The sequence below is a fragment of the Notothenia coriiceps genome, unplaced genomic scaffold, assembly GCF_000735185.1.
Source record: "Notothenia coriiceps isolate Sejong01 unplaced genomic scaffold, NC01 NC01_scaffold00029196, whole genome shotgun sequence".
Classification (NCBI taxonomy): domain Eukaryota; kingdom Metazoa; phylum Chordata; class Actinopteri; order Perciformes; family Nototheniidae; genus Notothenia; species Notothenia coriiceps.
Window position 1 is genome coordinate 28,285 of NW_011361897.1, and position 6,628 is coordinate 34,912.

The 6,628-nt window shown below is 42.2% G+C and overlaps 1 protein-coding gene across 3 annotated transcripts in view; it reads right to left on the bottom strand.

The window, feature by feature from the left end:
- The window catches only part of LOC104958711 (A-kinase anchor protein 9-like), a 42,434-nt gene that overhangs the window by 27,391 nt on the left and 8,415 nt on the right, over positions 1–6,628 (bottom strand). The window lies entirely within an intron of this gene.

Here is a 6,628-nt window from a genome sequence, read left to right on the forward strand (position 1 = left end):
TTACATTTTCCCACGGTTTTACGACACCGGTAACATAAGTGAGCGGTAAGATTTTACTGCATCACACATAGGGTTGGGTATCGTTTGGATTTTAACGATTCCGGTTCTGCTTTTCGATTCCAGTTATTTTCGGTTCTCGATTCCGGTTCTTTGAGAGGGTAAAAATAAGTCCCATGACAAGCTGGGAGAAAAATATATTTATGAAAACATTAAGTCAAATCTGTATTCCTATTTACAAATCACTTCATACTGTTTAATTTCTTACGGTTATTGAATACAATTATATAAAAATAATCTCTGCATTGTTTAGTTAGTTCTAAGTGGTGCAGTTTGAGAATGTACAATTGGCCCAGTCTCCTCTGATGTTACACTGCAACCTGCCTGTGAGACAGAGTCCAACCACACAGTCTGTGTGTCCAACACATGTCCTGCAACACACATGCTGCAACCTGCCTGTGAGCCTGAGTCCAACCACACATGTCCAACACATAGGCCTAATAATAATAATAATAATAATATTTATAGCCTATAGGCCTAGCGCTTTTCTACAACTCAAAGACGCTTACACATATCCTGCAATACACATGCTGCAGCTGCCCAGCTGCTCACTGTTTGTAAAAGTAAATAAATAGTATTTTCATTTCAATAATGTACTTTCTATACCCTGCTTCATAAACAATACTGACATCCCTGTGCTCCTCCGAGTCTGGGGGTCCGGGGATGTGAGGACAGCGCGAGGACACAGGGAGGCTGCTTCACTTCATAAAGGAAATGGCGGTCAATATTAACAACACAGGAGCTAAAACGCTTAATAACCTTCATTACATGTGAGAGAAAGAACATAAGAAAGTTTGACAAAGATGAGGCTGTTAAACGGGCAGCGGATCCGCTGTGTGTAGAAAGAGAGAGAGAGACGCTGAGCTGCACGGTGCAGCGATCAGCTGATACGGAGCATAGAGAGAGAGCTCTGCGGTCCGCGGGTCACGGCCTCGCCTCCTGTCCTCACAACTCTTATCAATCCCGGGACCGGACAATTGTTATTTGTTCCTCCTCAGAACCGAGTTTTGCTTCCCAACCCTGCCACTGTGCTACACTCTAACTGGACAGAAAGCGGCGAGATGCATTTCCTTAGGAATCGACAAGCAGAACCGAAAATAACATTTATAAACGAACAATTGTGGACACGTACAATTTGCGAATGAGTTCTGCCTTTTGTAAACTGAATTTATCAATAATTTGTCAATAAATCAGGGCGAAAAACGTCACTTGTCCACCGGACAAGTCAATTGAAAGATCTACTTGTCCGATATTGTAAATAACACGTCCCGGACGGTGGGACGTGTACTTTTTCGCACACTGATTATTAAGCGTTACCTGAATGTCTTTGGCCTGCTCTTCCTCCATGGCAGCTCTCTCCTGAGCAACAAGAGTCTCCCACTGCTGCTGCAGATCATCTAAACAAACAAAATGAAAAGATTCACTAACATCAAAGAATGAGGGTGGCCTAGTAGACACATCCATAATAGCAAACATGTCGATTGCACTTCCAGGCAAACACCAAAAGAAACACTGTCCCAAAAACTGCAACGCTATCTTATTCGCACTCACTCATCGGTTGTTGCTGCAGCTCACGCAGTTTCTCCTGCTGCTCCTTATTCTGCTGTCTAATGTGGTCCAGTTCTGCCTGGTGCTGGGCCTTTAGGAGAGCAATTTCCTGAGCAAAGGTGTCCCTCAGGGAGCCCTGGGCCTCGGTGAGAGCAGACTCCTGCTCCAGCTGAGACACGTGGGCGTTGGTCAGGCTCAGACGCATGGCCTCAAGCTCGCTCTTCTTTTGGACCTAAAGGAAATGAAAGCATTCGATACAGAATATCTTAGCGCTCCTACTTATTTTAGTCATGACTGTACATTGCAGGGAATTAAGTGACACTTATTCTCCATAGAAATGTATATAAAAGTAGAAATAAGTAAGTGAAACATTCAAGATTTACTTCAGATCCTTTTTTTTCTTTCTTTTTTTTTAATAGATAAATTGTGCATATTTTAACAGTATCTTTTGTATTTTTTCTACACTATATTTATATTCATTTGTTTTTATTTAAATATTCTCTCCATATGACTTTTGCATTACTTTCAAGATAATTGTATCCAGACAACACCAAGGGAAATTCTATTTATTTGGAGAAAAAAATACTCTGAATCGTATTTAAAGTAGGAAAAGAAATCTAATGCCACGGATTGAAGTGACATTGTGCAGTATGCTGTGGCTGAAGATGTTCCACTGTGCCCGTGTGCTTATATATAGAATACCTGATGCTGCAGCAGTTCCGCCTGGTGAGCCGCCTCCATGCTCTCCCTCAGCTCCAAGGACACCTCTGTCCTCAGTTGTGTAAGCTCCTCATTGTGTTTGGCAGACAGCTCTGAAAGCATCCTCTCATGCTCTCGCTCGGTCACCTGGAGGAGAAAGAACAATATTTCAAATGTTAAAGTTTCTTAACTTTAGAGACTTCCACTGTCGTGTCCAACTGTGCGTTGTATTTATCACACCTGTTTGATGAAGCTGATCTGTCTCTTCTGTTCCTCCTCCATGTTGACCTGCTGCTTCAGCTGTTCTGACTCCAGGTGGGTGTTCAACTCAGAAATCTAAATTTGACGCAGATAAACATAAAAAGGATATTACAAGACTGGAGGGAACTCACAAACGTTATATTTAACCTGTATCAGACGGGAAGAGAAAATACGCCAAATATAAACTGCAAATGTATCGAAAATAAATTAGTAGGAATGGCTTTTTGCGATATCCTGCAATTTTACAAAAAATGTACATAATACACAATTAATAACCTTAAGTAAAGCAATCATTGGGTGGCACGAGAAACAAATGGGTTTCTTGGAGTTTTAACTGAAAATAAATGCATTAAAATGTCTTAATTCAGAAAAAGAATCCCATCATCATTAATCTGTCAAATGTATGAAGTTTGTAAATCCCACTTCTTGTTGATGTCTCTCCATCAGCTCTTTGACCTCCTGTTGGTGAGATGTCTTTAGTCTTTCTGTCTCCTCCTCAACTGCCAACAGCTGCTTCTCCAGGAGAGCCTTCACCTCCTCCTCCCTCTCCCTCCTCTGCTCCTCCAGGAGAGCCTTCACCTCCTCCTCCCTCTCCCTCCTCTGCTCCTCCAGGTGATGCCTCACTCCGAGGAGCTCTGTCTCCTTCTCCTGGCTCTCTTCCTCCCACTTCTCCTTCGCTTCAGACAACTGTACAAATCATCGTGTTAATAATATATTGGCAGTAATGTTTCAAACAGAGCAACATAACTATTAACACATCTTACATCTCACCTCAACATCCTTAGCTTTTAGCAGGCTCTCAAACTGTTCCAGTTCCTCCTCTAAGACTTGTTCCATTTTCTTAATCTGGTCGTCCATCTCCTCCTCCTTCCTCCTGCGCTCCTCTCTCTCCTGCTCTGTCTGGGCTTGGGCCTCCTCCAGGTTGGCCAGGTTTTGTTTCAAACAGAAGATCTGAGACTCCAATTCACTCTTCACTTGTTCAGCAGTGTCCAGACGGCCCAGGCTCTTCTCCAGCTCTCCCTGCAATCTGTCCACTTCTGTTTGGACATTTACAACCTGAGCACGAGTCCTTTCCAGCTCCTCTGATGTTCTGTCCAGCTCCGTAGTCTTTTCACCTATGAGGGCTGCTGTGGTATTATGTGTTGTTGTCATCTCTTCTAGATGCAACAGGAGGTGTTGAGCCTTGGTACAAGAGGAAAGGGAAAATATTTTAGGTTTTTCAATAATACACATATTCTTCCTACTCCAACGCTTTGAAGCCTTAATACAGGATATAGATAGATAGATATATAGGAATACTGAAGTCAAATTTAATCCATTTTAAGACCTTTTTTAAGACCCTTTCCATACATTTTAGGGTGCATTCACACCTAATAGTCCGTTTTCTGGTGCCACAGTTTGTTACATTGTTTCATTTTTCAAAAGGTTCGGTTTGCATTCACACCAGAAAAAATTCAAACAGACTATAAACTGTAAACACAAGTCATGTGCACGGAAATGCTGTTCAACCATTGGTCAGACATTAAGGGGGTAAAAACGCAAATCCCGGCAATTTCTACCGGAGCCTCCGCCATCGGAGCATCGGCACCTTTCGCCAGGTTATTCTCATGGCTGCTGTGTAACTGGAGATCAACATAACACAGCGGCCCACGCATATGATTATATAATCAGAGCATACGTTCCGTTAATCAAAACCCATGTTAACACATAGCTATGAGACGTTCTGCAGTAAGGCGAGGGCGCGTTCACCGACGACAGGTGTTTATTACTTCTATGTAGTCTGACGGAGATATTTTGACCTTTACCAACACTGTTCAACACTCGATCTGCTTCACTCTTAACCTAAAACAACCGCGATGTCCTTGAAGAGTCTTTCGCTAAGATTTTGAAGATATTCCGCGTTCTGTGACGAGCGGTAATACTTCGCTCCTATGTTGTGCGGACGGCGTTCACAGCCAGCAATGAATCCGCCCAGAGTTCGGGCAAGCAAGCCGCCTCCGGACACCTATTTTAGCGGAGCCAAGAGTTTGTTGTTTAGTATCAGCTTAAGAGTGTCTCTGGATTGGGTTCACCACCGAGCCAAGCGGTTAAACGCACCAAGCGGCTAAACGCTACCAGGGTTGCAATTCAAGCGGACTATACAGAGGCAGGTGTGAACGCACGCTTAAGACCTCATCGCCACTTGAGTTCTAACCGTTATCCTTGGCGACACACTTTACCTAACATTGACATATACTCAGTATTGATTGTCCTTCTCTTATCTTCCCAACCCATTTGCACGGCAAAGTACTTGCATTTCGCCCCAATTAACAAGAGATACTAACACCGGCGTTAACGGACCTTTCTCGCTATCGATGCGTGAGCGTGGTCGATGTCCTGTCAGATAGACGTCAAATCCACGGGATGGCCATAATAAACTAGCACAGAATCCACACTACACACCCTACGCAATGATAACATTCAGGCAGACTGTAGAATACAACCTCTTTGGACAATTTATATACTTGTATTGAAACAAGCTACAAAAGTAAAACCTTTGGAAAGAATGCAGTTTAATCAGCTCTTTTAATAGCCTTAATTTTCGCTAATTGAGTATCACTTTTAATACTTTTTAAGACCCAGTGGATCACCGCTGTAGTTATAGGTTATACATTTTGGGATTTTTTTTTTTTTTTTTTTTTTTTTTTTTTTTGTCATTTTCCAAAGGCCTGCTTTCTTATAGACCACAAATAAAAAGTGTAAAGCCTTTAAATTTAGCCAATTGTTGTAGAATACCTAAAAACGAGTACCTTTAGGGCATCATCTGTTCTTGGAGCTCGTTAACATGAGCTGCATTCTGATGGTGCCAGTGGGCTCAGCTGTAGAGCGAGGTGTTTTAGTCAACCTCTTTGAGGGCCCAATTCAATCTGCAGAGTCTCCAGTTGGGCTCACGTGGCTCACCTAAACACATTAAGCATTACTTATAGTGAAAGACACATTTTAGAATTAACAAAACATAACAATGCATCTCATAAAGGTCTTGATTTTCAAAAGACATTCATATTTAAAGGTAGCAAGCTTGCAGGTTAGAGACCCCAGTGAAAAATGTGTATTGGAAGAAAACACTAGATTTCAAAGAATATACATAGAATATGTACACCCTACAGTGGACATCTGGCGTCGTTTTTGTAAGACATTTTACTTCGCTAAAAAAGAGCCACCCGCGTGTGACGTCACATCAGGGAGACGGCGGCCGGTCCTAGACGTATTAATCAGGGTATAGCAGAAATCCTGAAGTCAAAATTTAATTACTCTTTAAGACCTTTTTTAAGACCTTTCCATACATTTTTAAGACGCTCACGCAACTTTGAGTTCTAACGCGTACATTGGCTACAACACTTTACCTTCAGCATTTTACTATATGAGTTGAATGATAGCACAACTAAACAGAGTGCAGATCAGACTAGCTGAAGCTCCTCTCCCCACATGACTCAACCTTCTCTTTGAGTTCCAGGTTTAGATGCAGTATGCTGCTTTGTTGCTTCTGTACTCTGTGCTCTTCATTCGCAGTAAAACTTCCTCAGAAACCATTAGAATACCAGTATTTGAGAACAATAAACGAATAACATTGAGCAAACTTTGAACTATTAATATGTTAAACTTTGGTGCGAGGCTTCAGGCGGGTAAATGCCATATAGGAGCTCCTCCACAAATTAAACCAGGATTAAATTGGGCTGGGGCCTGTCCGGGGCTAAGCCGCTGCACATAGACGATGCTCTGACGTCATCACCCTCAACACATTTGTCATATGTTTTACAAAAAGGATATATATATTGTTAATGACTTTTCTCGTTCTTAATATAGGACTATATTATAGGGTCTATATGTGTTTGACTAATTAAAATCAGCAATCTCAGTGACGCGGATATAGTTTGGCTTAGACCCCGCCCCACACGGTAAAACGCATACGCAAGCGCAAAAAGGCTTCCGTTCAACACGCCATTCGATTTAATTAACGTGTCGCGTTCACACTAGACGCTGAAATGCTGGAAACGATGTAGATACATTATGCAGCACTGTAGGC